This window comes from Leuciscus leuciscus (genome assembly GCF_965113295.1).
Source record: "Leuciscus leuciscus genome assembly, chromosome: 14".
NCBI classification, from domain to species: Eukaryota; Metazoa; Chordata; class Actinopteri; order Cypriniformes; family Leuciscidae; genus Leuciscus; species Leuciscus leuciscus.
This window is the reverse complement of record NC_138738.1, coordinates 20,400,765-20,407,064: the sequence shown is the minus strand read 5'-3', so window position 1 is coordinate 20,407,064 and position 6,300 is coordinate 20,400,765.

Genomic DNA, 6,300 nt, shown 5'->3' with positions numbered 1-6,300 from the left:
AGTACGCTATCCAAAGATACTAAAACACCCAGGGGACTGACAGAAACATCTGGAAGGAATTGTCAATGGGATTGATGCCTGAGCCAAAGTAATGAAAAATGAATTTACAGCACCACCATGTAAACAGCATACAAACTGACCAAAATCCCCCGCACATGCTCTCAGTTTGATTTGTGATAATGTACATGTATTTTTCCCTTGTCTCAACACCTGTTTATCTATTAAAATATTACCTTTCAAATGCTACAGTAATTCCAATTTCAAATGATTATCATTAAAGAATGAAAATATGTCTAAGAATGTCTATGTCTAAGAAACCTGAGAGCCCAATCACCTTCAAATGTAAACAAAACAAGCTAATTGACATTGGCGAGTGAGATTTGCATTGCGAACCACACCCTGAGAAGCAGGCATAAATGGAAGCGTGCTAAACTCACCCATTCAAGTTTTGCTCTGAGGAGCCGAGACGGTGTCCCAGACGTTTCAACTGTGGTACAGCAATTGTGGCGACGGGCCGTAACTTCTCCGTTCCCTCCTTCATGGTACGGGGGTACATTAGTAACTTAGACGCTTCCCTATCAGTCAGTCACATATGACGTTAAATCAGAACGACTGATGAATTGGGATCCCTAAAATACCGTAATTGCTGCCCCTTCCAGCGCCCTGCGTCAGCCGCCTAATCCCCCCGCAACTGCTGGGGTGGAGAAAGGACAGGACGAAGAGAGAGAGTCAATCACTGCTGTTCTCTCATACCCACACAGTTACATTATTTGGATAAAACTGGGAAAGTGTGCCTATTCCAAACGGAAAGAGACGCTACGGAGACCACATCCTGCCCATAGGGAGGCAACATATGGAGTTACACATAAGGACTGACCGTTAGGGTAGTGCTACATATGGAAGGCCTCTGTGGTAGATCCAGCCTAGCTAGTATGAAGTGAATACTGAGCAGAGATGGCAGGGAAGCCGCACTGTGGAAGAATACATGTGAAATCACCCGTAGGGAAATCAAAACACATGGGCACATAGTCTAGCACAAGGGCTGACCTTCTGGGCATACACACGAGTGATAGTCCTAGCGCCAGATGCCTCTGCAGCTTTTGGCTGCCGAGGGTGCTGGAAGAACTTTATCCAGGGTTCACCAGGTGGGGAACTCACCTGGGGAGCAAGATAAGCCCTCGTATCCTGTCCTTGGAGGGGAGTGGAGTGGAGCTGCAAACGAGATGCCGAGCGAGTCCCCCTACTTACTAGCTACTTGAAGCCAGTACATGGAAGGAGATTGGCTCTACACGGAAATTATAAAATATCGCAAACGTGTTAGGTGTCTTCCAGCCCACAGCTCTACAAATGTCTGCCAGCGAGGTACCGTGCGCCAATACACATGAGCGCGTGAGTGAGCTCTCACGGTGGGTCTTGAGCCCTATATGCCAAGACTATGGCATCCACAATCCAGTGGTCCAACCTCTGATAAGAGACAGCCTTTCCCTTCTGCTGGCCTCCATAGCAGAGTGGAGTCTCCTTTTTCCCAGGAGCGTGATCTGTCGTGAGAGCTCGTCGGCTGCACTTTTGTGCTCGCCTGGACCTCAAATGCTTCTGACTACAGAGGAGGATATAGCGGTTGAGATGCGACATGCGAAGGGAGCATAGACCACCCTGATGGTTGATTTATGCAACGGCCGCAGTGATGTCTGTCCAGACCAGCATATGCTTGTCCTGTAGCAGCAATCTGAAGCGGTGCAGAGCAAGCCATAATGCTAGCAACTCGAGGCAATTTATGTGGCACTGCAGTCTCAGCAGGCCCGTTGCACCTGGCACCTCAGCCGTTGGTGGAGGGATCTGGAGGCACAACAACATGCCCGGACACTTGCTCTAGGGGAACTCCTGCTCTTATGGGTGAGGTCCTTGAGCACCAAGTCCCTGAGTTCGCAGAACTGCTCTCGCGAGTGGGCCAGAATGAGCAAGTTGTCAAGATAGAGAATGATAACACTGTGCTCCCTCAGAGGAGCAAGGGCCACCTCCGCGACCTTAGTGAAGAAGCGAGGCGACAGGGACAGGGCTAAGGGGAGAACCCGGGGTGAACTGGACGCTGCTGAACCTGACAGTCCAAATAAGCCAGATACTGGCTGGGAGGTGCTATCCAGGCTTCCAGACGCCATACATGTGGGGTCAGAGGGACTACCGGCATACCCGCAGTGGGGCAGCATGGTGCAGCATAGGGGGGTCCGACCCAGAAGGCACTGTGTCCCAAAGTGGGGACTGAGTGCGCAGTGCAACACTTACTTGGCTCAACGAGTTGGCAGGGGGTGCATGAGAAGGCATTGTATCCTTGAACCACACACCACTGCCTGCTGGAGATAGGAGAGGTGGATGAGAGTGACACGGCACACAGCCAACCCTGCCCTCTTGGGAGAAAGCAACTCTTTTACTGAGAATTTTACTGAGAAGTTGGGCGGAACAGACATTTGACCCAACAAAAGATTATCTGCTCTGCCCTTCAACGGGGGAAGAGCAGCTCTGTCCATCTCCAGGTCGCCCACCTCAGGGGTGGTGTTTCAATGACCATTGGAGGATTTAGCGGTGGCTGAGACGGGTGGCGTTGTCTGCTTAGAATATTTGCGCAAAAATTTTTTTTTTTACTGCAGGGGGACAGAAAAGGCCACCTTGTGGGATGGGAGCATCGAGAAAACGTGCTTTGTTGATATATCTGCAAGGTTTCGTGCTTCTGGACCTCCCAGGTGGACATCGTCTGGCCGAGGGCCTGCGGCATCACCGTGCGAAGCTCCTGCATTAACCCCCGCTCAGAACTACCATCGTGCATTATGAGTGCTTTGGCCTGGTAGACTTGCAGGTTTACCATCGCATGCAGAGCACAGGTGGCCTGTCCAGCAGCACTAGAAACCTTAGCATCCAGAGCTGCTGTTGTTTCAGAGGTGCTGGACAGGAGTTGCGGGTGACCCCATCAAGTGGCAGCATTTTGTGGGAATGCACCGCAACTGCAAACTCCACCTGGGGAATCCCCAAAAACCTCCTGACCGCCCCACCATCAAGAGTAGTGACAGAGGAAAAGCTTTTGAAGCAGATTTTGGCATGATGGCTTTCCATACTGGCACTAATGATTCCATAGTGCCAAAGTTTTTCATGCACCTCTGAGAAGAAAGACTCAGGGGCGGGGCAATGCAATTTCTGCATTGTGCTGCGCCCCCAGAAAACGTACTCGGTTACCTAACGTAACCTTGGTTCTCTCTAGAAGAGGGAACGAGTACTGCGTAAGTTGCTTACGCTATGGGTAAAGTCATCTTTTCTCGAGATCTGAAGCCAAAAATTATCCTTGATTTTGTATTTATTGTCAACGCAGTGCGGCAGCCAGCAGACCATAGCAGGCTGTATAAGCGTGCTCATTGGCTGACCTGCGGAAACTGCAGCAGCCTAACGGTGAGCCCTGCGTGACGTCACGCCCAATGAGGGCGCTTCGCGCCCTTCACGCGTCACAGCCCGCCAGAATGGGTGTGGCTAGCGTGTATAAAGGAAGGGCTCACAGGCTGGAAATCTGGTTTTCATAGACTGAAGCGAATAAGCTCGTGGCGCGACACGGCAGGTTATGCAATACTCGTTCCCTCTTCTAGAGAGAACCGAGGTTACGTTAGGTAACCGATTACGTTCTCTTACGAGAGGTTCTCTCGTATTGCGTAAGTTGCTTACGCTACGGGAACCCCTTGTCAATGCCGTGCGTGCCGACCATCCATTGCATGAGTCCCAGGGGAGCCCGGGGAACACAACATGCGGGAACAGGTTGCCAGCAACGCGGGCCAGCACATGTAATAAGCACTTCATAGGAATACAGAGCGGCTCTGCCGGTCTATGTATAACGTGTGGGGAAAGGCGGCCAGCAGCGCGGGCCAGCACAGTACATAAGCACATCATAGGGAGAATAAAGAGCGGCTCCGCCGGTCTATGTATAGAGAGTATCAACCCTTAGCGCAGCTGTGTGGAGAATAGGTGGCCAGCAACGCGGGCCAGCACAAGTGCACAGGCGCATAGCGGGGAAAATACAGAGCGACTCTGCTGGTCTGTGTATAGAGAATCTCACCCCTTAGTGCAGCTCACCAGAAGAGCTAGCAGTACATGAGAGTAGTCTGCACATGAACACATGGGCAGAACGTACGTATCACTCATACTGATAACAGTTTAGCCTGCAAGGCGGGAACTTCCAGGTTATACCTTCTAAGGATTCTAACGGCTCAAAAGGGAAAAGCTTTCAGGGCCTCTAGGACCAAAGAAAGATCCCACATAGGAACCGAAGGTGGCCGCGGGGGGTTCACCCTCCTGGCTCCTCTAAGGAAGCGGATGATGAGCTCGTTCCTTCCTATCGCACGGCTGCGCGTCGTCTCCGCGAACGCTGCAATAGCCACGACATACACTTTGAGCGTGGAAGGGGACCTGCCCTTGTCCAACAGCTCTTGCAGGAAGGAGAGCACCCACGAAACCGCACACGTGCGTGGATTCAGGCTCTTAGTAGCGCACCATTTGGAGAACACTGACCATTTAGACGTGTAGAGTCTTCTCGTAGAAGGAGCTCTAGACTGCGTGATCGTGTTCACGACCCCTTCTGGCAGATCAGCGGGTATCCGTTGATTATCCACGCATGCAGAGACCAGTGCTCTGGATGGGGATGCCAAATTGATCCACCGGCTTGAGAGAGAAGATCTCTCCTCACTGGGATCGGCCATGAGGCTACGTGCGACAGCCTCACCAGTTCTGGGAACCAGGTTTGGTTCTCCCATCGCGGGGCTATGAGGAGCACTGAGTGGCGCGTTTCCCTGCTCTTCTTGATTACCTGTGGTAGCAGTGAGATCGGAGGGAAAGCATACAGCGGGCGGCTGGGCCAGGTTTGGGCCAGCGCGTCCTCGCTCTTCGAGAGGAATCTCGGGCAATGAGCGTTGTCTTTTGACGCAAAAAGGTCGACTTCCGCTGTGCCGAAAAGGCGCCACAGTGACTGGACTGTCTGAGGGTGCAGAGACCATTCTCCCAGGGGAATGTCTCTGGACAGTCTGTCTGGGCCGACATTCATGTGGCCCGGTACGTGCGCGGCTCTCAGCGAGCACAACGAGTGGTGAGCCCACACGAGAAGGCGTTCTGTCAGTTGCAGAGATTCCTGGATCTGACACCGCCCTGGTGGTTCACGTAGGACACCACGGACATGTTGTCCGAATGGACTAGAACATGGTGGCCCCGTATGTGTGGGAGGAAACGTTTGAACGCGTTCTCGACCGCTATCATCTCCAAACCGTTTATATGGAGGCATTCCTCCTGGTCTGACCACAGGCCAAAGACCGGTCTGCCCTCGAAAAGAGCGCCCCAACCTAAGTTGGAGGCGTCCGTCAAGATAACTTTTCGGTGCGAGATGGCTCCCATTGTCACTCCCAGCTGGCACCAGTCGGCCGCTAACCAGGTTCTCAGTGCTGAAACGCAGCTCTGAGTCACTCTGATTCGTGTGCCGCCGGACGCCCAGGCTCGGTGAGGCACTCGAGCGTTCAACCAGCATTGCAGCGGGCGCATACGCAATAGACCCAGCTGAAGTACTGCTGCAGCTGATGCCATACAGCCCAGCATCCTCTGAAATGTTTTAGAGGTACGGCGCTGCCCATTCTGGAAAGACGCGGCCAGGCGTTGACCACGGCGCACGCGCTGTGTCGACAGCCGGGCCGTCATTGCCACAGAGTCCAGTTCTAAACCTAGAAGAGAGGCTGACTGACTGGGCAGTAATGAGCTCTTGGTCCAGTAGACCATGAGACCCAGGCTTTCCAGATGGCTGAGAAGCACTGTCCTGTGAGATATAAGTTCCATCTCTGACTGCGCTAAAATCAGCCAGTCGTCCAAATAGTTCAAAATCCGCATACCCTGACTTCTCAGGGGAGCGAGAGCCGCGTCCATGCACTTGAATGTACGGGGTGCTAAAGACAGGCCGAACGGGAGGACGGTGTACTGATATACCTGACCGTCGAAGGCGAATCTCAAGAATGGCCTGTGACGGGGTATAATCTGGATCTGAAAGTATGTGTCTTTCAGATCGAGAGAAATAAACCAGTCCCTCGGGCGAATTTGCGCGAGGATTGTCTGGTCGTGAGCATTTTGAACGGTCGCCTCATGAGAGCTTTGTTCAAATATCTCAGATCTAAGATAGGTCTGAGAGCTCCGTCCTTCTTGGGCACGAGGAAGTAACGGCTGTACAAGCCTGACTCGCTCAGAGAAGGATGTACCGGTTCTAATGCCCCCTTGCACAGCAGCTTTGCTATTTCTGCA